The following is a 25,451-nucleotide window of genomic DNA, read 5'->3' as shown; positions in this document are numbered from 1 at the left end:
CCATTCTCTGAAGTTATACTCGTCCAACAACACATTAGTAATCTGCAGGCTGTGCAGATTTGGATTCTCCAGATTAGGGGACCTCCCAGTAGTCCTAACATCTCTAGAAGACACTTCCCCGGATATAGAAGACATCTTCTCCTACTTGCAAAGATCAAAACTGTAAACACAATATACAGAGAACTGTTTCAGACTTACGAAACTTGCTGCACTGCAAACTCTGTCCAAAGAACCCGTAACAGAGCTGAAACCACGAGCACCACACTGCTGCACTGTGCTCTAATTACTGCTGTCGCAGACTGTAATCAGTCCAGACTTCTGCTGTGCTCTAATCACTGCTGTCGCAGCCTGTAATCTCTGCCACGACCAGTTCTAGGACTGCCGAGATCAGTCCTCCCACCTAGATCTGTTCCACACAGATCTCTCTTAGCCGAATGACTACAATCTGCTGTACTAAGTCTATTAGGGCATCAGCTTCTGGGACTAACTCCCCTTGGGCCCTACAACTAAGGGAAACCCTAGATGTAGGTCCTGCTGTGTTCTACGACCAACCCTAGGGTTTCTTTGCAGCAACCAAGATAGAAAAGAGGAAGAAAGAGAATTAGATACGAGTAGAAGATGAAGCGGCAGCTGTAACCAGGTGCAAGATCAGAGCTCTGATACCATGTTTGCTGGAATGAAGCTTCCGAAGAAGAAGAAGAAGAAGAAGAAGAAGAAGAAGAAGAAGAGTTGAGAATGGCGGCAAAAATCTCTCAGCCGGCCCTACTCTATTATTAACAAGTGTATTACATAATGCTACAAAAATAGACTAGAATGCCCCTGATTAGTGATGGGACACCTAGACAAATAAAAAACACTAAATAAGATTAGGCCCAATAACAGAAGACTAAAGACCCAACAGAGATAAATAAACATATTAAGACAGCCGAACCAACACTTTCCTTTCTTCCATTGATAGTGTCCCTATCCCTAAAAATGTAGTAGAGGCCCTCTTAGTACTTAAAATGGATAGATGCAATGAAAGAAGAGATAAATGCCTTACATAAAAATGGTACATAAGAGTTAGTGGATCTTCTTAAGGGTAAGGAACCAGTAGGGTGTAAGTGGGTGTTCACTATTCATAGTGAAGAACAGGGCTGATGGCACAGTAGAATTTACAAGGCTAGGTTGGTGGCAAAAGGGTTTACTCAGGTGTATGTAGAGACTTTTGCTCTAGTAGCTAAGATGAATTCCATTAGAGTTCTTTTCTCTCTTGTTACAAATTTTGATTGGAATCTTCATAAGCTAGATACTAAAACGCCTTCCTAAATGGTGACCTTGAAGAAAAGGTGTACATGATACAACCCCCTGGTTTTAGTGCCCAAGGCAAAGAACAAGAAGTGTGCAAGTTAAAGAAGTCCTTGTATGGACTAAAACAATGACCAAGAGCTTGGTTCAGCAAGTTCCATCTGGCTATGCAACAAATTGGCTACAAACAGTGTCAGACTGACCATACATTATTTGTGAAAAGAGGAGAAGGAAAGATTCCATCCTTGATAGTGTATGTTGATGACATAATGATCACAGGTAATTGGAAAGTTGAAATTCAAAGGCTAAAGGACCTCTTAGCCACTAAATTTGAGGTGAAGGATCTAGGTCCATTATGGTATTTCCTTGGAATTGAAATGGCCCCCTCACAAAAGGGGAACTTCATTTCTCAAAGGAAATATATCCTAGATCTATTACAGGATTCAGGAAAACTAAGAGTTAAGCTAGCTGACTCTCCTATTGGTCAAAATCATAGACTGGGTGACTATTGTGGTGAGATTATCGAGGATGTAAAGCAATTCTAGAGACTTGTGGGAAGGCTCCATGACCTGGCCAAACATTGCTTATGTCATGGGTGTACTTAGTCAATTCATGCATGCTCCTAAGACTACACACTTGGAGGCAACTGAGAGAATTCTCGGGTATCTAAAGAAGTTTCTGGGAACTAGTTTACTATTACAGAAGAACGGGCATTTGAAGGTTGAAGTATATACAGATGTTGACTGGCCAAATCAGTTGATGATAGAGAGTCCACTAGTGTACTATACTTTTGTGGGAGGAAACCTAGTCACATGGAGGAGCAAGAAACAAAGTGTTGTGGCTAGGTCTAGTGCCGAAGCTGAGTATAGAGCAATGTCTCATGGAGTAGATGAAGCTATGTGGATAAAGAATTTGTTGAGCGAGATGGGTTTTCCTGTTGATAGCCCCATATCCTTGTATTGTGATAACAAAGTTACCATCAACATTGCAACCAACCCAGTTCTTCGTGATAGGACTAAACATATTGAGGTAGACAAATGTTTTATCAGACAGAAAATTGTTAATGGGGGAAGTGTGTACTCCATATGTTAGTTCTAAGGAGCAACTTGCAGACATATTTACAAAGGTGTTACATCACTTGTGGCATAATGATATATGTGACAAGTAGGGCATGATTGATATATGTATCCCAACTTAAGGGGGAGTGTTGAATCTGTTAGCTTTTTCTTTATTTTAGTGTTGCATGGGCACATATGTAATTTTATCTTTTTATTATTAGAGTGGGTCACCCTAATATAAATACTAAAAAGATTGGTGCCACCAATGACAGTTTTTGACTTCAAATCTCTTCTCTCTTCTCTCCTCTCACTATTTTGAACCTTTATTGTGTTTTTTACAAAGAAAACATACACTAGTTTGGGAAAACACTAAGTCCAAGTCTTCTCTTTTGCAAATTGTCCAAAGTATTTAATTCCAAGAGAGACTTCCCAAGTTCCCAACAAAGAGCTCTCACCTTAAAAGGGATGGGTTTGGACCAAATTTCCTTACAATGGAAATGTTGAGGGTTTTGAATAGAACACAAGGAAGAGAAGAAAGAAGCACACGAGATTACGAGAACAAGACCAAATGGTTAGGAGTCCAAATGTGAGAATCAAGTTTAGAAGAGTCCAAACAAATAGGTTCAAGAGTTTTAAGGAGCATGGAAACCCAGCTGTAACAAGGTATTTGTGAATCATTTCAAGGCATTAGCAAAATGTAGAGTCAAAGACTTTGTAACAAGGTAGCAGATATATGCATCCTTTCAAATTTTTGGTAACAAAATATTTATATGCTGAGAATCATTTCATATAGAGAAAATTGGATACTACCTCCAGTTTGCTTATATTATTATATTATACTTTGCTTATATTATACTACCTCCATTAGACTCAATAATGCAATTCAGTTTGCTTATATTATACTTTAATTTTTTCGATAAATATTATATTATACTTTAATTTCCTCCTAACCCTTCATATATTCTTGAAAACTCAATCTTTGTTTTAGTGAAAAAACTAAAAAGTTAAGTCTTTCTTATTTTTATTTATTTATTATTTATTTTTTTGATAGGAAATAGTAACTTTCATTGACTTTAAGGAAAATTAATACAACTATCACCTTTGATAAGAAGGTGACCCCCAAATTACAAGTCTTACAAACATGCCCAAAACAAAACTTCCCTATTAACTCCTTGTTTTGGTAAAGAGTCAACCAAACCATTTGGTGACCTTCTAGCCCATTTGAACTGTACTCCAATCTCCCTCGTTTGGTTCATAACTTCCCTTACAATTTGTCTAAGGGACCAAGTGCCTAAGCTATTTGTTTGCATCCATCCTATTACCAACATTGCATCTCCTTCCACCTCCAGCTATTGAAAACCCAACTCTTTAGCAAATCTAAGCCCTTGTAGTAGTGCCAATACTTCTGCTCTAAGTGAGCTACCCATCCCAATTGGTCCAGAGAAAACAAAATCCAAGATTCTTCCTTCCACATCTCTAAAAACACACCTAACTCTAGAGGGACCAGGGTTACCTCCAGAACTGCCATCAAAGTTCAGTTTTACCGTGTGTTATAAAGAAGGGGACCAGCTTTCATGAATAGTAGTAGAGGAGGAAGAGGAACCCACTACTGCACTCCATCCTCTAAGCAAGTCGTCTACTGAAAAATCCTTGAAAAGATCCAAAATTTTCAGCCAATGTATGACCTTGATGGTAATTCCTTCTACCAGTTATCTTTTGATTTTTCTTACCCTTGGAATATCCTATTATTTCTTTCTTCCCAAACGTCCCAAACAATAGTTGCTCTTGTTGTTCTCCACCCTACTTCTCTTCTTTGGTTGTTGAAAGAAGCTTGAGTCAAAAAGGTGCACCACACTCAAGGGAGGAGTCCATCTGCAACCAAAAAGAGAGGAGAACCAATCCCAAATATGAGTAACAAAAGAACAGGATATTAATAGATGTTTCACTATCTCTCCACTATTCAAACAAAGGCCATATACATGTGAGGATAAACCAATTTGGTCTCTTTTTTTGAAACATATCTAAAGTATTGATTTTTTTTGGAGAACCACTTCCCAACAAAAGCCCAAATCTTTCTTATTCCTTTGATGATCTATGGAGAAATTGGTTGGTAATGGCTAATAGCTCTACTAGAAGCACTAGAAGTACTGCAGTTTGGTCTCCACATTTGGAAGGGTTTATAAAGTTGAACTTTGACGAAAGTAGTCAAGGAAACCTAGGGCGTTTAGGTGTGGGTGGGGTTTTGAGAAACCACAAAGGCAATATTTTCTCTTTTTTAGGCCCAGACAGATTAGGAGATTCTACTAGAGCTGAATGGCTAGCTTCTGTACAAGGAATTCGGATCTCAAGCCAACTTGGGGTGAATAGTATAGTTGTTGAAGGAGATTCTAATGTGGTGGTAGGGTGGCTACAAGATCCGGATTCTGTTACTTCAAAATACAGGGATCATAGTTTTCAAGTTGCTTAGGCAGGCGCCTAGGTGTCGCCTAGGCGATGGAATTTTTTTTTAAGTAAAAACATGTATCCTAGGGTAGTTCCCTAGGTTCCATAATCATATTTCCTTAATAAATATCCATAATTTTCATAAGAAAAGTATAAACTTCATGTTAAAGTATAGAAAATCAACACATTCCAACATATTCATGAGAAGAAAAAAAATAAAGAAAAGAAAATTCAAAAAATATAGGGGCTGAACCCCTATTTCTGTTATAGGAAAAGAAGAAAAGAAAAGGTGGAAGAAGAAGAAGAAAAAAATAGTATAAAAAACCACAAAATTAGTAAAGAAAAAGAAGAAAATGTGTTGATTGGGAAACATTTTATGTTCTTTCTTATTGGTTCAGGTTTTGAAGTCTTTGAGGGTTCAATATAGCATTTAGCAATATTTGTGTTGATTAAACCCTAACAAATAAGAAAATAACAAAAAGAAATTAGTATTTAAACACACAAAATGAATATTTTAGTTTAAAAATGTCTGTTTTATAATTATAACCTCAAAAGATTAAGAATATAAAAGTTTGTTATAACACGCTATAGAAAACTGCTTGGTGATTAGGCGAGGCGAGACTCCAAGGGTGCCTTGTCGCCTAGGCATTGCCTTGACAACTATGACAGGGATATACCAAGGAAAATTAAGTAGCTGACAAGAAATATGACAACCAGAATACAACGGGTGAGCAGGTCAGCCCATGCCACAGTTGATGCCTTAGCCAAACAAGGGCCTTCTGGGACATTCTCTTTGTAGCTGAGTTGTAATTCCTTTTCTTTGAAAGTTTTGGGCAAAAGGGTGTGGCAGCATTTCACCCTCCCCCCAGCCCCCAAGGAAGCTTGTAACTGTTTTAATATTTTGCTTATAAATAATTTCATTTATTAAAAAAAGCCCTAATCTTTGAAGGTACAGGAGCACACCACACTTCTTTAACAAGAAATGAGATGAGCAAGTTATTAAGCTTCAAAAAAGCACTAAAGAACAAAGAGCAAGAGAAACAAACCGGAGAGGATTCTAACCAATTTTTTTTTTTTGATCAATAACAGCACTTTTATTAAAAGAGATAAGTAAGGTACAACCAGAAAGGAGGGGTAAAATGTCTTAACCCTCCCTTTCAAACCCGAATAAACATATTATAGAATAGCCCAAAACAAATTAGATCTTCCCACCCCCTGTTTAGCCAAGGAGTCATCTATGGAGTTGGTACTCCTCTTAGCCCGTTGAAACCTTATAGTCATGTTCTGAGTTAGTTGCTTGATTTTCTTTCTTTCATTTGAGAACTTCCACATGCTGGACTCTTCCATCTGCAACCATCTAACAGTCAGTTGGGAGTCACCTTCCACCAGCAACTTGCTAATATTCAACTGCTTAGCCCTTTTGACTCCTACAACTGCTAGGATTTCAGCTCTCAGAGAATCCCCCCAGCCTATAGGTCCTGAGAACATAGCAATAATTTGCCCTTCTTCGTTCCTGAAAATACCACCTATGCCTGAAGGGCCTGGATTTCCTTCACTACTACCATCAAAGTTCAATTTGATGAAACCCAAGTCTGGTGGAGTCCAAACAGGTCTGACATCACTAGACATAGGAGCTGACCGAGCCACTTCTTCCCAGTTTCTAATGATGTCTCCTACTGAATAGGCTTCAAAAAGCTTCAAAGACTTGACCCAATGAGCCACCCTGACATATACAAGTTCTATGAGGGCTTCCCTGCTTTTCTCTTTTTCATGAAATAATCTTTGATTTCTTTCTTCCCAGACTGTCCAGCAAACAACAGCTCTAGCGCATCTCCACAAAATTTTACCTCTCTTCTTTAGACCCCTCACTAGAGTGGAGCTAAACAAGCTTTGCACACTTGAAGGGGAGGGCCACCTGCAACCAAATAAAGAAAAGAACCAACACCAAATATCTGAAACAAAAGGGCAAGAGACAAGCAAGTGATAGCAGCTTTCACCATTCTTCTTACATAAGATGCACCAGTGTGGGGATAAACACCAATTAGGCCTTTTCTTTTGAAGTAGGTCACAAGTGTTACACTTTTCTAGGATTGCTTCCCAGCAAAAAGCACCTACCCTAGGAGGGATGGGGCTACCCCAAACTTCCCGAACTGGAAAAGGAGGCCCAGGTACCGGACTAGACTGTGTCAATGCTTTGAAAAAGAAGCAGGAGAAGATACCCGAGGGAACAAGAGACCACACCCTGGAGTCCACAATGGAAGGTTCAAGGAATACCTCATCCAAGATTTTAAGCAGTTTCGAAATGGATTCCAACTCAAAATCTCTGAGAGCCCTTCTAAGACCCAAGTTCCAACCAGTAGCGGAATTAGACAAGTTAGCAAATGTTGCTAATGGTTCATTTTTAAACCTAGACAGAGCAAACAAAGAGGGAAATTGCTCTTTCAAGGGAAGATCCCTCACCCAAGTGTGTTCCCAAAAAAGTACAGACAAACCAAAACCAAGATCGTACCTGATAAATGGAAGTAAAGACTGCAGGACAGCATGAATCGACTTCCAAGGGGAGGCTCTTGAAGCCCTAGATGATAGTCCCGGATCCCAGCTATCTGCCTCTTGCCCATGAATACTTAGGATTATTTTAGCCCACAAATTTTCTTTTTCTTTGGACCATCTCCAAAACCATTTCCCTAAAAGAACTTCATTCTTCTTCCGCAGATTTCCCAGCCCCAGTCCCCCTTCACTTTTAGGTCTTGTAACTAGATCCCACCTAACTCTATGGTCCTTTCTCTCCTTCCCAGGTTCCCATAAAAAGTCCCTCATTAATTTTTCCAACTCCCTACAAACTCCTTTTGGGGTTTTGAACACCGACAAGAAATATACTGGAAGGTTTGCCAAAGTTGACTTAATCAGTGTTATCCTGCCCCCTAGAGACAAGTAGTTCTTCTTCCAGGAAGCTAGCCTTTTAGTGAACCTGTCAATCACCGGATTCCAAAAGCTCCTTTTTCTAGGATTGTCTCCCAAAGGAAGCCCTAAGTACTTCAGTGGCCAATGAGCTATCTCACATCCTAACACTCAAGCCCTTTCCTCCACCTCTCCCTCACTCATATTAATACCAATCACACAGCTCTTACCTAGATTTACCTTGAGGTTGGTCATTTGTTCAAACACCCTAATCGCCATCTTCATATTGCACACCCAACTAATCTCCTCTCCATCACAAAACGGAATTGTGTCATCTGCAAATTGTAGGTGAGTGACCGGAACCCTATCCCTCCCCACTCTCCAACCACTTATTAGATTTCTGGAGTTTGCCCTCTCAATAAGCCTCCCTAGCACTTCAGCAATTAGGGTAAAGAGAAAAGGGGAGAGAGGGTCCCCTTGCCTAATACCCCACACAGCTGGAAAGTGATCCACCACCTTGCCATTTACTAACACAGAATAATGGCAAGTCCTAATGCACCCTTTAATCCACTTGCACCACCTCTGCCCAAAACCACAAGACTCTAGCACTTCCAACAACAAAGACCAATCAACCAGATCATATGCCTTCTCCAAGTCCAACTTACACACTAGCCCTTTCTCACCTCTACTTCTGTAGGCTTCCACACTCTCGTTTGCAATTAAGATTTGGTCCACAATTTGTCTATTCGTCATGAAGGCACCTTGGTTATGGGAGATGATCGAGGGAAGCACCTCTTTAATTCTTTTGGATAACACCTTAGCAATGATCTTGTAGAGGTTGTTAACCAAACTGATGGGTCTGAACTTTTTAGGATGAGAAGCCCCAACCTTCTTCGGTATTAAAGCAATAAAAGTAGAATTCAGGGCTGGGTTTATCACACCTCTTTCAGAGAATTCCAAGAACACTGCTTGAATGTCAGCCTTAATTATCTCCCAACAATCTTGATATAAGGCCATCGTGAAGCCATCAGAGCCCGGGGCTTTGGATCTATCCATAGAGAAAATGGCTTCTCTGATTTCTTCCAAGTCAAACTCTCTTTCTAGCCACAACATCAACTAATTAGGGAGCTTAGGCCAATCCAACCCTTCAATCCTTAATCTCTTCTGTAGAGGCTTTCTAAAGATGAATTTAAAGTGTTCCACAAAAGCTTCGGCAATCTCTTGCTGTTGTGTTAAAACCGTCACATCAACAACCAGCTTAGATATGGTGTTCTTCTTTCTTCTGCCGTTGGCTATTGCATGGAAAAATTTTGTATTCTTATCTCCTTCCTTCACCCATTTGTGTCTAGATTTCTGTCTCCAACGTACTTCTTCTTTGAAGATTATGTCCTCTAGGATCTTCTTTAACTCCCACCTCATTTCTTTATCCTGGTCCCCAAAACATCCTCTTTCTTCCTTAGCATCTAACTCCTCTATTTTACTTATCAACTACTGCTGCTTCTCTTCTAGCCTACCAAAGTGGAGAGAATTCCATTCCTTAATTTTGACCTTGAGCTCTTTCAGCTTCCAATGGAATTTCATCCCTTCCCAATTGACTTTCGGGTTACTTTGTCTTTGAAGTCCGGGTGAAGTAGCCACATATTTTCAAACCTAAAGGGAGAGGGCCCACTACCACCAATATCAAACTTACCAATCATTATTAGCCAATGATCAGAAGTAACTCTGGATAGAGCCCTTGACACCAGATCTCCCCAATGCTCCTCCCAGTCTATGGTGAACAAGAATCTATCTAATTTGGAGCAGATAGGTTCAGCTTGGAGATTAGACCAAGTGAAGCTATTATGAGAAAGGCTCAATTCCTTTAACTCAAAAGCATTAATGAACTCATTGAACTTCCTCATGTTGGTAGTGCTCCTTTGTCTCACCTTATTGCTCTCTTCAATGAACCTTATCACATTGAAATCCCCTCCCACACACCACGGCCCCTCCCACAGACCTCTAATATCTTCTAGTTCCTCCCAAAGCTCCTTCCTTTGATTGTAATCATTGGGACCATAAACATTGGTAAGGACCCACTCAAATCCATCTGACACCTTAAATTTGATAGAAACTGAGAACCTTCCCGCTAATTCTTCCACTCCCTCCACTACTTCATCCTTCCACAAAGTAATTAACCCTCCAGATGAGCTCCAGAAGGGTCTCATAACCCATTTCAGTCCATTCACTCTCCACACACTTCTAGCCCACCTTTTGTCAAAAGTCGTAAGTTTAGATTCCTATATTAAAACAATGTTTGGATTTTCTTTCTTTAAAACCTCCTTTATTAAAGCTCTTTTCCTTACACCCCCCAATCCTCTCACATTCCAGCTTATAATCTTCATTCCTTCCACAGCTCTGCCTAGCCCCACTCCCTTTCCTTCTAGTAACCTCCTTTTCTTCCCCTCCCTTTCCTCACTCTAGCCTCTGTGCTCACGTCCACTTCCAACTTTAATTTCTCAACTTCGCCTAGCCTTCTCTTCCTCCTATTCCCACCATCTTTTTCAGCCCATAAGTACCCTTTCAGCTCGTTTAGGTTTCTCACCTTACAACCTAACTTTTCTACAAATTCAGCTAATGACTCCACTTCTTCCTCTCCCTTCTCTTCCTTTTCCCCCTATCTCACTCCTCCTATTCCCCTCCTTCTCCTCCATCTTACCACTATCCTCCTTATTTTCTCCTTTGGTTAATTCATTTGGATCTGCTCTCCCCACCCTCCCCACCTTCTCACCCCCATCCTATAACTCCCCAACCTCCTCAGTATCAGCCTCTGGACCTTGGGTATTCAGCAAAGGGGCACGGCTGGGATCTGAAAGAAAAACATCACAGGCAGAGTAGACATTAGTATCTAAAATCGAAACCACGGCCATACCTGGGACTGAAGAAGAAGGAGAAGAGACAACCAACTGGGTTAGTCCATTCACTTTGTGTAGGGCTTATCTGGTCGGCACCTAGGCTAACTTCACCCTTGTTCGTACTTTCAAGGCTCTGTCGTTCATCCTCGTTTGTGTCGTCTCTGCTCAAATTATGATGAGCAGTAGAAGTCCTCTTGCAGGTCCCTTGTCTTAAGTTACTCTCCCGGTTTGGTTCTCCCTTACTTGGTATTAGATTTTCCCCCTCATCTTCTAAGGTATGCTCGACAACGTTCAGCCCTCCGCACCTAGTGGATAATTTATGCAAGAAAGGATCCTCTACGACGTGCTCTATGAAAAGGATATCAGTATTTAGGGCATCTTCCAACTCTCCTTGACGATCTTCCCACTAAAGTTCAGCTTCAACATCTGAGTCTGACATCTCCTCTAAACTGTCGCAACTTATCCATCCGTTGTCCTCGTCTTCACAGTCTTCCTTACTCCCCCTAGAGTACCTTGGGTTTGGCCTTTCTCGTTCTGATCCGTCCTGGTCGCCTTCTCTGTTAGACAGTGTATGCCCTTAGCTCCAATCAACATTATGTACATTATAACATTTATTATAAATGAATAAAGTACATATTTGATTCATGTTATTATGGTGTGTTTCTGTGTAATACCCTTAAACTGGACACATTTGAGACTCGTGTTAGTTTAGAATCTTCACAGCCGTTGGATAGATCTGGGGAGATTTATCCTGCCAAGGCTGACACTGATGTACTGCCAAGTTGGTTGGGGTGGCTTGTCTCAGCTGCCAGGGTGAGACCTGAGGTACATGCAGTGTGGGTTTTCTTGAAACCCTGAACCGGACCAAAATTCCAGTATTGCCTTGGACCTTGGAGATAGATGGGCAAAATTGGAATGTTACACCTAACCCCTAGACTCGATTATGATATTGCACTAGGTGTCGGATTGGGTTGTCTTTGATATGCCAATCAATTAGATCCTTAGAGGGGGTCAAAACCAAGGTATGTTGGGACAGTTCGAGAATTCATCTGAGTGGGTGATCATAGTGATAGGATCAGCCCCTTTGTCGAACAAAGTGAATGATCGGGGATGCACTCTCTCTGATGGAAACCTAAACTGTCGTCAGTTGATTTTAACCGTTGAAATTTGTTTTTGCAAAATATATTTATATAGAGATATACATATATATATATATATATTATGGTTTCAAAATGTTTGCAAAAAGGTTTAATTCTCGGGATCCATGTGAGTAGAGAGTGCAGCACTGCACCTTGCAGCCGAGGGAGAGGTCCTCTCTTGTCGGGCAGTGTTTGATCATTATGGGCTGAGAGGTTAAGTGTAAGACCATTGAGGGTTATACCTGATGGGAAAATCTTGCATCTGCCCACAGTCCTTGGGCCTTCATAAGATGGTTGGACTGTTAGACAGTTTTTGTATGCCCATAGCTTCAATCAGAATGATGTACATTATGAGTTTATTGTAAATGAATAAAGTACATATTTGATTCATGTTCCTGTGGTGTGTTTCTGTGTAATACCCTTAAACTGGACACTTAATGAGACTCGTGTTAGTTTAGAATGTTCACAGCCAATGGGTCGATCTGGGGAACCTATCCTGATAAGGCTGACACTGATGTGCCACCAAGTCGGTTGGGGTGGCCTGTCTCAGCCGCCAGGGTGAGACCCAAGGCACATGTAGTGTAGGATTAATTGAATCTTTGAACCGGACCAGATTTCCAGTATTGCCCTGGACTTTGGAGATTAATGGGCAAAACTGGAAAGCTACACCCGACCCTAGACTCGATTATGATAAGGCACTAGGTGTCGGATTGGGCTGTCTTTGATGTATCAATCAGTGAGATCCTTAATGGGGGTCAAAACCTGAGTATGTTGGGACAGTCTGAGAATTCATCTGAGTGGGTGATCATAGTGACAGGATCAACCCCTTTGTCGGACAAAGGTAATGATCGGGGATGCACTCTCTCTAATTGAAACCAAGACTGCTAGCAGCCGATTTCAATCATTGAGATTTGTTTTGCAAAATATATTTTATATGAGATAAAAAAGTATATATATTATGGTTTCCAAAATGTTTGCAAAAGGTTTTAATTCTTGGGATCCATATGAGTAGAGAGTGCAACACTGTTCCTTGCAGCCGAGGGAGAGGTCCTCTCTTGTCGGGCAATGTTTGATCATTATAGGTTGAGAGGTTAAGTGTTAAACCATTGAGGGTAATACCTGATGGGCTAATCTTGCATCTACCCACAGTACCTGGGTGTTACAAGGTGGCTTGGCCCAGGGACCACTTAAGGTAAGTGTTGGGTCCATAGAGCCCATGTGATGGGTTTTAGGGGGTGCACTGTCCATAACAGTGTATTTGGCCAGGCCTTGTAACAAAGGCTAGGCCGAACCCATGTGGCTGATGTGTAGATCAATGTTTGGGTCCCACGCCATACAAGGAAGCCCAACTGGGCAGCAGTTAGGAAGGCTAAGTGAGCACATAACCTTAATGGGCCTAAAGCCCATTTCGAATTGGGCTAATTTAATCAGTTAAATAAGGGGACGGAATCTGGGAATGGATTAGCAGATAGGATAGGGTCTTAACCCTATCCACTCAGAGAGTCCAGATCTAAATGTGATTCAGATCTGGAAACCTCCTAATGAGATTAGGAGAAGGTCCACTCAGAGAGTCCATATCTAAATGTGATTCAGATCTGGAAACCTCCTAATGAGATTAGGAGAAGGTTGATCTAATCTGCAGATAAGATAAGGGTTTACCCTTATCACTTAAAGGGAATTCTGATCCAAATATGATTTGGATCAGCAAACTCCTAATGGGATTAGGAGCTGATCCCTTTGAGGTTACAAAAGGAGGGAGCGGCAGCCTTTAGAAGACATATTCACATCCTCTTCAGAGCTGAAATCACAGAAGGAAGAATTAAGCAACCCTGCGAAATTCTTTCTTGCCGCCTCCTTCCATTGCTGCCTCACCTGCTAGTTCGATCTCCAGTTCAGTGGGAGAAATCAAGATTCGATCTTGACATCAGTTTCTTGTGAAGGGACTGATAGGAAGTTGTGCTCACGTGCCATCCTGCTACTTCTTGCGAAGGATTAGGTTCTTGGAGAGAACACTACTGATTCTGCTCCATCCTACACTGTGCCATCTTTAGTGGGAGCAGTCTTTGGATCCTTCCTTGGGCATGAACACCTTCGTTGGGAGATATTATTTCTCCGTATCAGGTATAATCCTCTCCTACTGCTTTTGTTCAGATCTGGTTCGATTTATGGTTCAAGATTGATCCTTGAAAATATGATTTTCTAAAATAGGGAATGTGATTCCCAGTTGAAGGGAGAGATTTTTTTTGAAATTCGCCCACCTTATTCCGCAAGATTTGGGCATCCATACGATGGATCTCTCATCCCTTCATGGACCCAGGGACCATTTAGTGTAAATGTTGGGCCCATTAAGAGCCCATAGTGATGGACTCAGGGGTTCACTGTATCCAGTAGTGAATTCGGCCAGGCCTTGTAACAGAGGCTAGGCTGAACCCATATGGCTGATGTGTAGATCAATGATAGGGTCCCACGCCATATAAAGAGAGCCAAGCTAGCCAACATTAAATAGGAAGTGAGCTTGAAAGCTTAATGGGCCTAAAAGCCCATTTCGAACTGGGTTAATTGGATTAATTAAATAGGGGCGGATCTGGGTTTGGGTCAGCAAATAAGGATAAGAGGGTTACTCTTATCCACTTAAAGAGTCCAGATCCAAAAAAAGATTTGGATCAGGAAACTCCTAATGAGATTAGGAATTTGTCTCTTTAAGGCTATAAATAAGAGAGCAGGGCGAACCTAAAAAAGGCACTCACTCAATATAGAGAGAAGACAACTCAGTTAGACAGATCTTGCCTTAAGTTCTTTTTCTTCCTGCTCTTGCCACCCTACCCTATTCGATCTCCAGTTCTTGGATTTCATCAAGATTTGATCTTGATATTGTTTCTTGCCAGAAGAAACAATTTAGAAGTTGTGCTCACTATCCCATTCAATTCTTGCTGAAGAATCACAAGTTCTTGGTGAAGAACTACCTGTTGATCCTGCATCATCCTAAGTTGTGTCATCTTCAGTGGAGGGAGGATTTGGTACACTCTTTGGGTGTAAACACCTACGTTGGGAGGAGCATTCTTGCATGGATTCCGTATCAGGTATATCCCTCCCTAATTTTGGTTTCAGATTTGGTTCGGTTTGGATACAAGAACGAACCTTGAAAATGCAGTTTTCTAAATTGGGAATAGGATTCCCGGATGGGAGTAAAGAAATTTTGAAATTTCGCCCAACCTTCCTATAGGGTTCGGCCATCTATATGATGGATCTCCCATCCCTTCATTCTCTGTGTTTTGTCACCGATAACCAGCCCAGCTTCCTCTTCAATAAGCTCTGGTTGCTTGAAGAAAAAATTCGGTTCCCAGGGGTCGAGCCACGTGAAGAAGAAGATAGACCCATATTCTTGTCTATCAACGGCTGAGTAGAGATTCGACTCACATGACCACTTAAGTGGTCACATGAGTCCAAAAGCTGATTGTGGCCCTTAAGTTCGGTGAGAACCGCTCGACCCGGAAATGGACCAGTTGGTTCAGAGAGTGTGGTGCGTAGCTCGGACTTAGTCTTGAGCCGAACCCCCCCTCCCTAGTCTGACCTGGTTACCCCTTTGACCAAGTCCGCATAGGACAAAACAGCAGTAGAGTTGTTTTGGTTTTCAAAAAATTTGAAAACTTTTCCACAAATGCCTCTTTGCTTTTGGCCTTCGACTTTTCAGCTTCATCATTCAGAGAAACCTTTACTCCAACGGCTGCCACATGTCCAGACTTCCTTTGCTCGGACCTGCCAACTGTAACCCATCTTGCCACGTCATCATCTCCCTCAAGCTTCAACCTCCCCAGCCACTGCAACATTTCAACTTCTGAACTCACCCAGAGTTTATACCCTTCTGCACATATTTGTACTACCCTTGGAACTTCCTCAGGCTTCATTCCAGCAACACTCAAGTGTGCTGCCCTCAAATCTGTGGTCTTATATGACAGAACACCGCCCATCGCCTACACCAGATTCTCCAAGGTTGATTTTTGCCAGAGATGAAAAGATAAACCCAGCAGCTTCAGTTTAAAGCTTCCATCTACAGCAGCAACCTCATTTGAAAGAGGACACCAGTTTTCAATTCTTACAGGACCTTCACTCGTTTCCAACATAGTGAAATCCATCAACAACTCACCCACATCAAGGACTGCTTTCCTATTGTTGAAAGGAATAAGGATGACCGTCCGGTTCAATCCAAGCTTCGTTGTCACCTCTTCTAGCAGCCCCATCCAGTCCTTCACCTCCTCCCTCGCAGATAAAATGTATTTCTTTTCCTAGTTTCCTTTCTCCCCATCCAATGCAACTCTTGGTTCTGGGATAGTAAATGCCACAGTTGGCTTTCCTTGGGTTCCCACTGTGTCTTCTAAGCCCAGTCTCTCTAGTCTCTTTCTTCTTTTTGTCATCTCTTCATTCTTACTCTGTCCTCCAACTACTCTCTCTGTTTGTACCTTCACTGCCTTTGATTCCTTACTAACTAATCTCCTGTGTAGAGCATTAGCCACCGCTGTTCATCCCTGCTGCCGAACACCTTCAAGGATAACTAATATCTGTCTCTTCCTTTTGTCGAACTTCTCTTCCAAGGTAACAAACCAACCACTAGAGTTCTTCCTTCTCTCAGTTGCGTATTCTCTCCTTGCCTGCCTTAGCGTACCTTTCAACCTTTCACTCCAACTCACCTGGCCAGCGGCACCATCTAGGAAACTCTAAAACCACGGAACGACATCTCCCACTAACAGAACTGATCCTTTCTTTCCTTCTCTGATCTTAATCGTAAGCTCCTTTTGGTAAAAAGTCTCCTCCAGCAACAGTTCCTTTCGTTCTATTCTCAACACTTCTCTCCACTTACTGGCAGGTGAGAAACCTTCATGTCCTTCGAACGCCATTCTTATCAATCTCTAGTTACAGTGCAAGACACCTTTAGTGAGATACCCAAGCTAGCCTCCACGAATGGAAAGAGTAGCCTCTTTACACTGTAACGAGTGAGACACAGAAGCCCAGGGTAGCCACTGACCTTCACTTGGCATGGATATCGCAAGCTTGGGTGGTTAAAGGGCATTTGACGGTGGAGACACAATAACGGAATGGAAAAAGGAGGAGGAGGAGGAGGAGAAAGAGGAGGGAGAGAAGGAGAGAAGACCCACAGCTCACAGGTTACCGTGAGGACAGACAAAAAGGTGAGACACAGAAGACCGAAGAAGAAGAAGAAGAAGAAGAAGAAGAAGGGAGAGAGAAGTTTATCAAAAAAAGAAAAGAAGGGAGAGAGAAGAGAACAGTGGCGATGGCGGTTTCGAGTTTTAGAACATCCATTGGACTATCAAATTCTACTATCAAAACGACTGATCCAAAAACAATGACTTTAAAAGAGAGAATAGTTCATCTGCAATGCCCATTTCTGAGTCCCTCAAAGCACTTCTCAAGTCCAAATCCCAAGAATCCCCACAAACATGAACGCAAGAAATAGTTTTGAATTTGTTCAAAGAAAGGGAATGATAATCGAGAAATTGTCCTTAAAAAGGAGTGTCCCCAACCCAAATGTCCTCCCAGAAAAGAATTTTATTACCCATGCAAACATCATACCTAATGAAAGGAGAAAAAATAGGTAACTCCAATAATGTCTTTCCACAGAGAAGAACGAGAAACCGGGTCAAGACCAACATGCCATCCATGAGATGCCATTCCATGGATATTTACTCTCACTATGTTGCTACAAACTTTCCTACTCTTGGGGGAATCACCACAACCATTTTCCTAGAATTGCTAAGTTTCTTCCATTTTACCAAGTGATCCTTTTTTGAGTTGCTTGGCTCCCAAAGAAAATCTCTCATGATCTTTTCAATTTGGTTCACAACTTTAATAGGCAACTTGAAAGTAGATAAGTACACTGGCAAATTTGCAAGTGTAGACTTGATTCAGGTGATCGTGATTCTACTCCTTAGTGAAATATAATTCCTCTTCCACTCTACTAACCTCATTGTAAATCTGTCCAACATTGGGTACCAAAAAGCCTCTAACCTAGGATTTCCCCCCAACGGTAAACCTAAGTAATTTAGGGGCCACTCACTTAACTCACAACCTAGAGCTCTAGCCAATGAAGACACCTCATCTACTTGCCTATTTACACCTACTACACAACTTTTATTCCAATTCACTCTCAGGTTTGAAACCCTCTCAAACTGTGCCACCAAGGATTTTAGATTATCTCCTTTGGTTCCCCTTCACAAAATAGAATTACATCATCTATGAATTGTGAGCGACAAATACTTGCCTCCCCATTCTCCAATCTCGAATTATATTCAAAGTCAGCCCTAGTAATCAAGACACTCAAAACATCCACTATTAGGGTGAATAAGAAGGGGAAAGAGGGTCCCCTTGTCTAAGGCCTCTTTTAGCAGGGAAAAAAATCCCTAACTACGCCATTTACCAAAATAGAGAAGCAACAAATAGAAACACAACCCTTGACCCACCTACACCACCTTTCTTAAAAACCATTACTTTTCAAAACTACAAGCAAAAAGTCCCAACCCACCAAATCGTAAGCCTCTTCCAGGTCAAATTCATAAATAAGCCCCTTCTCTCTTTTTTCCTTTTGCTATAATCCACACACACTCATTGGCAATTAAGATTTGATTAACAATTGGCCTCCCAAACACAAAGTCTCCTTGATTCGGTGAAATTAGGTTGGGGAGTACTTTTTTTATTCTCAAGGCTAAAACCTTAGAAATGACCTTATAGATACTCCCAATTAAACTTATGGGCCTAAAATCCTTAGGCTAAATTGCATCCACCTTCTTGGGAACCAAGGCTATAAAGGTAACATTTGCACCCGAATATATTTTGCCTTTCTCAAAGAACTCTAAGAATGCCTCCACTAAGTCACCACCTATGATATCCCAACAATCTTGGTAAAAATCCATCATGAATCCATTTGGGCCTAGGGCTTTAGATCTTTCCACCAAAAACACTGCATCTTTTACTTCTTAGGCGGTTAGGCCCCAATTACTTTCTAAAGTATCCAACAACTCACCCTACTCCCTACTTGTCAATCAAAATCAAGATGGTTCTCTCTTACTCTACTCGGTCTGTCATAGATAGCTTTAAAATGATTTACAAAAGCTCTTGCTATATCCTCTTCCCTTGTAAGCAGTTCCCCATTCCACTCCAATCTTTCCACAAGATTCTTCATTTTTCTTTTTATTTTGAAGATAAATAAAGAAAAATTTATTGCCAAAAAGAAAAATCCATTTGCCAAAGTGTGAAAAAAATTTAGTATTACCATCTCCTTCAACCACCACATCTAGATTTTTTTCTCCAACTCACCTCCTCTCTTCTAATGATTTCTTCCAATTCTTGTTCCAATTTTCATCTCTCTTCCCTCAATCTTCTTTATACTTCACCTACATCAATTTCTTGAATCCTTGTCGCAATCCACCCCTTTCTTTCTTCCACTCTTCCAAATTCTTCTTGTTGTAAGGCTTATTTAATTGTTACTTTATAGTTGCTGTTAGTAGGTTGACTTCTTAAGATACTGTCGGTTAGGTACTTGTCTTTTTTTTTCTTATTAGTTTGGTTCTAGGGTGTGCCGCCAGGGGCATACTTGTAATTTCTATTCTTTTTATTAAGTTAATATAAATAGAGAATTGGCAGCAGCCAGTAGTATCTTTTTTCCTTCTCAATCATATCTCCCTCTTCTTCTCTTTCTCTCTCTCTCTCTCGTCTCCCACTCTCCATGAATGATTACATGGTATCAGAGCAGATTTTCTGGGCTGTAAAAGACCTACGATCCCTCCTGTTTTGAGCAAGGTTTCCTTCTTTAAATTCTTGGACGTGGGAAACAGAGAAACCCTAGTAGGTTATTGGCGGAAACCCTAGCAGATTTCTGGCGGCACTTCCTGTGGTTTTTCCTTGGTCGTAATACCAAGGAAACCCTAGTCAGAGAAGGGCGATGCTGATAGAGACTCTCTTCCTTCTCTGTTCAATGTTGTGAAGTTGATTTCAGGTTGGCACCTTCATACAGGTGCTGGACAGGTGTGTTCTTGTTTTTGTCTTCTTTGGCCAATGGTATGAAGGGCTTATTCCTTGGTTATATATACTTGTTTGGATGTTGGATTGTTAGACTGTATGAGCTGCAGTCGGACTGATAGCAATGTCTACCTTGATTGTGTTGAACTGATTACCAGGCTGGTTTAATGACTGAACCATCTCAAAGTTGATTTCAGCAGTGTCTTGTTCTCTTCCTCACATCCTAGAAGTAAATTCCTTGAGGGTTTGTATTCTGTTTGTGGCTGCTGTGTGGTTGTGTGGTGTTTGGACTGGTTTTCAGCAGTATCCTATGGCGAGTTATGAATCAACCTCATCGGGGGTTACACCAACATGCAGCACAGCTGGTATGGGAGGTGAAAACATGATTTTTCCCATGCCAATTACCCCTTTAAATGGTTTGAACTACCTGGAGTGGGCTAAAAGCGTAAAACTCTATGTAACGGCAAGGGGTAAAGCTGGTTACATTAATGGAAGGGTGAAAGAACCCAAGGGTGAGACAGCTGAACATGATAGGTAGGACCAAGAAAACAGTATGGTGATGTCTTGGCTCCTCGTAGCCATGGAACCTGATGTGAAGAAGAACTTTATGTGGGCAAACACCGCTAGTGAGATCTGGGAACAGGCCAAAACTACTTATTCTGAGCAAAGGCATTATGCCAAGGTTTACCAATTACAAACTGAATCTTCAACCTGTAAACAGGGAAACCGTAGTTTGTCTTCATATTATTCAGCCCTTACCTCCATATGGAAAGAATTAGATCATTATCAGGCCATAGAGTGGAAACATGATGATGATGCTAAGGCCTACAGGAAACTGGTCTCTCAGCAACGTGTGTTTGCCTTCTTGTTGGGACTGAACCCTGCATATGAACCGTTGAGGGTTCAGATCCTAGGAAGCAAAGAGTTGCCGACGGTTCACGAGGTATACTCCCTTGATCAATCAGAAGAAAGCAGACGGAGTGTGATGGTTATAGCTAAGGGGGAGCAACAAGTTGCTTTGGCTGCAATGAATAATAACTCCACGGGGAAGAAAAGTGACACTAAGAAGACTGATGATAAAGATAAGTTGTTCTGTACCCACTGTCGGCGTTCACGGCATACACGTGACTCTTGTTGGGACATCCACGGGAAACCCAAGTGGGCAGTGAAGAATCAAGAACAGGGTAAAAGTCAAGGTCAGAAGAAGGTGAACACAGCACAGAATGCAGCACATGTGGCAACCCAAGAAACTCAGGTTGCCGGTAATACCCGGGACCACCCTAATAAGTCTAACCCCAAGGAAGAGACAATGAATTCCTTCAGAGAGCACCTGGAATCTTATGGTAGGGCTTTGCGACAAATGGACAGCTCAGTCACTGGTACTTCCTCTACTTCATTTGCATCTACTTCAGGTAATACAGCTTCTGCATAACATGTCACTCCCACGGATTCCCCTTGGATCATTGACTCAGAGGGCCTCCAACCACATGACCGGTTAGCCGAACTTGTTTCAGACTTATAGCCTTTTGTCAGGAAGGGATAGAGTGAGACTTGTAGATGGTTCATTTTCCTCCATTGCAGGCCAAGGATCAATATCTCTTCCACATGGCCTTAACCTGAATTGTGTATTGCATGTCCCTCAACTTCCTATAAATTTGCTTTCAAATAGTAGCATTGCAAGCTCTTTAAACTGTAGTGTAACCTTTTTTGCTGACTCATGTGTTTTTCAGGACCTAACTTCTGCAAGGACGATTGATAGAGGGAGCCCAGTGGATGGTCTCTACATTCTCGACAACAAAGCCGATCTCTCGGTGTCATCCTCAGAGTCACATAGTCAGTCAAATAAGAGTCAAATTTTTTTGTGGCATAATTGTTTAGGTCATGTTTCTTTCGAAATAATAAAGTCTTTGTTTCCGGTTTTATTTAAGTCATGTTCAGTGTCAGAGTTCCAGTGTCAAACGTGTCAGTTGAGCAAACAATGTAGAACAACTTTTCACTCAAGTAATAAAAGATCAAATGTTCCTTTTCATGTTGTGTATTCTGATGTATGGGGGCCTACCAATGTAATCTCTAAGGGCAGATATAAGTACTTTATCACATTGATCGATGATTACTCTCGCTATACATGGGTAATTCCTATGCGTAGTAGAGACGAAGTTCCAAAGATTGTGAAAGACTTCCAAAGTATGGTATTTACGCAGTTCCATGTTGAAATACAGATCTTCCAATCCGACAATGCAAAAGAATACTTCCATGGGGAGCTCAATGAGTTCTTTGTCTCTCACGGATTTATTCATAGGAGCTCATGCGCCAGAACACCATAAACTTTCTCCTCACAACTAGCCCATTCTAAATCAAACTCAACTTCTTCATCTTTTCTCCTACCATACCTTGGATTTGGACGCTTAAGGGCTAGTAGAATAAGAGGCCAAGCTTGGTTTCCAAGCAAGCCTTGCCTCAACAGCCTCAATCAAGTTAGTGAACTTCGACATAGGTTGTATCTAGGACGATGCTAGACATCCCTAACTATCTCCTGCCCCTCTAGCCCCCTCTTTAGTCATATGGAGGTTTAAGTTATCATGTGACCCCTTTTCTAACCTAGGCCTAGTTGAACCTTGTATCAGTCCACCCCTCGACCCTGAGTTCTCATTTCCTAATATAATGGGTTCACTCGAAGGCCCAAGATGAGGGTTGCTTAAAGTCGGTTTAGCCCCACATCGAAAATGGTTATCTGGTTCAGTCCGCAACTCTTGGTTTCGCTCAGTACACATTTTGAGCATTTTAATATTCTCCAAGCTGCTTTGAGAATGCTGAGGGCCTGGCTCTGCATTTATTCCATCTGCCACAACTCTGACATAGGTCCTGCTACCCTCTATCACTTTGCCTTTACTTGCACACAGAAGTATTTGGGGGGAAGGTCAGGTCAGGTGGAAGGCTTTGGCTGCTTCTGGGAGTGCCGGAGGTCTTCTGAGTCTTAGGGATCCTGCATTTTGTAGCCTTGTTTCCAGCAGAATTGGAAATTTCTCAATCTCTTTAAGTATGAAGTTACAGGGTGGAAAAACATTCAAGTTACAAATGTTTATGGACCAACAGAGCCAAATCTTAGGGCGGCTTTCTGGGAGGAGTTATCAGATGTGAGAGAGTCTCAGAATCATCCTTGGGTCATCGGCGGTGACTTTAATTCGACTATATCGGTGGAAGAGAAAAATACAAGGGGTAGAAGAACTGGATCGATGAATTTGTTTGCTGGATTTATCAATAATATGGAGCTAATGGATGTTCCAATTCAGGGTAACAGATTTACTTGGACTAATAATCAAGGAAACCCGACTCTGGTAAGACTGGACAGGTTTTTGGTTTCCTCAAATTGGGATAATTTCTTTCCTGATTTTAGGCAGATCACTCTTCCTAGACCGGTATCTGACCAAACCCTATTCAGCTTGTTTGTGGTCATCGTGAGATAATCAGTGCTCCAGTTAAATTTGAAAATGCATGGTTTGAGGACAAGCTTATCCCCTTGATCAAATCTGTGTGGAATGAATTTCAGGTGGAGGGTTCTAGTTCTTTTATTTTGGCAAAAAAGTTAAATGCCATCAAGGGAAAGTTAAAAATTTGGAGTATGGAGAATAAAATGAAATTGGGGACTGAAAAGAAGGCCTTATTGAGCACCATTGTTGAGATTGATAGAGCTGAAGAGGCGAGCGCCTTGACTGAAGAATTGAGATTAAAAAGGTCTAATGCAAAAATCAAATATGACAAGTTGGCTGTAGAGGAAGAGATGAAGTGGAGACAAAGAGCCAAAACCACTTGGCTAAAAGAGGGTGATAAAAATACGAAGTTCTTCTTCCACAAAATGACAAATGCCTGTGCAAGGGTTTCTTCAATCAGCAAACTGGTGTGGGAGGATAGGAGTGGTGAATCATGTTAAGAGGTTAAATCAGTAGCAACATCCTTCTATAAAAATCTTTATAAGGAGAGGTGGGCCCATAGGCCATTTCCTTCTGAGTTTCCTTTCAAGCAATTGAATGAAGAGCAGAAACAATGGATTGAGAGACCCTTTACAGAAGAGGAAACCAAGGCAGCAGTCAAGAAGGTAGAATGTGATAAATCCCCTGGTCTGGATGGGTTTTCAAACCTTTTTTATTTAAAATGCTGGGATATTGTGAAGAAAGACTTGTTGAAGGTGTTCCAGGCGTTTCATACAAATGCATCACTGCAAAGAAGCTTGAATGCTACTTTTATCACTCTCATCCCAAAGATTTAGGGGGCTGTAAATATTAAGGATTTCAGACCTATCAGTTTCCTGCACAGTTTTTATAAAATCTTGGCTAAAGTCTTGGCAGAAAGAATGAAAGGTGTACTAGGTAGTGTTATTTCTTGTAACCAAAGTGCATTTGTTCCGGGCAGACAGATGGTAGATTCAATTCTCATTGCCAATGAACTGTTAGAATCTAGAAGAAGAGAGGGAACCCCGGGTGCAATTTGTAAGCTTGATATTAAGAAAGCATATGACCATGTTAACTGGCATTGTCTGGACCTGGTGTTGGAGAAAATGAATTTTGGGCAGAAATGGAGAAACTGGATCAGAGTACGTGTTAGGACCCCAAAATTTTCTATCCTAATTAATGGCCAATCCACGGGGTTTTTCAGTAGCTCTAGAGGTTTGAGGCAGGGTGACCCTCTTTCCCCCTTGCTATTCATTTGTATCATGGAAATCTTTACTCTTTTTAGCAAGAAAGCTGCAGAGAATGGGTTTTGGGAGGGCTTTTTTAATGGACCAATCTCTTTGTTCCACATAGGTAATCTTCTTCTAGCTCTTCGTTTTCCACCCTCCTGGAATCCCTCCACAGAGCAGCTTCAATGGAGGTCAAAAGCCATGCTAAATAGAAACTATTATCAGAAAAGGCCTCAACCTTCCTAGGATTTCTTCAGGCCTTACCCCACTCACCTTCATGGCCGCTGATCAGAGGTCTAAAGAGAAAACACTTTCAAGACGTGCTTCCATCTTCCATAAGTGGAAAGGTAGGCCAGCAACCTGAATGGTAACACCATCTTCCACAGAAACATTCTTTGAGTTTGAAACAAGGGACATCTCATTACTGTAGCCACTCCAAGACCCAACTGAAGATTCAACACACTGACGAGGTTGTTCTGCACTAAGTCTAACACTGCTTTAAAGTCTTCAAAAGGAGTGAATATTATTGGACCATTTAACTTTAATTTCTCGATTATCTCAACTGCTATTTCCCTCCAGTTTTCTGGTTTCTTCCATACTTCAACCACTAGCTTCTTTTCCACTCTTCTCTGTGATGTATACCAATTTCCCAACTCCCCAGTCCATTTGCCAGAATGTGTTTTCCTGTGTCTATTTCCTTCTCAGGAGGACGTTTTACTACCTTCTCAGAACTAGGTTTTGCCACTTCTCCATTGATCAGTTTTATCTCATTCCCTTCCTTCATCAGAGTTAACATGTCCTGCAGCAAGTTTTTAACCTCCCTCCAGCTTGATTCATTCCTCTCTTCAGGAAAGCATAATAGCTGCTTCTTGCCTTCCCCAAAAAACTCATACAGAGCCAAGAATCTACCTTTCTTGTTCCATCTTCTTTCTACAAGGTACCTTCTTTCATCTTCTTTCAAACTCTTCCAATTCATCTCCTTACCTGCTTGAAGTGCACCTTCCATGAACAGTTTGAACCACTCAATCACATC

The 25,451-nt window shown here is 41.5% G+C and overlaps 1 protein-coding gene across 3 annotated transcripts in view; it reads right to left on the bottom strand.

Annotated features, from left to right (window-relative positions):
• Positions 1-25,451, bottom strand: part of LOC104591018 (biotin--protein ligase 1, chloroplastic-like) — a 67,995-nt gene that overhangs the window by 28,496 nt on the left and 14,048 nt on the right. The window lies entirely within an intron of this gene.

The sequence above is a fragment of the Nelumbo nucifera genome, chromosome 1, assembly GCF_055504915.1.
Source record: "Nelumbo nucifera cultivar China Antique chromosome 1, China Antique-T2T, whole genome shotgun sequence".
NCBI classification, from domain to species: Eukaryota; Viridiplantae; Streptophyta; class Magnoliopsida; order Proteales; family Nelumbonaceae; genus Nelumbo; species Nelumbo nucifera.
Note: the sequence above shows the minus strand (reverse complement) of the source record. Positions and strands in the feature narration are given on the sequence as shown.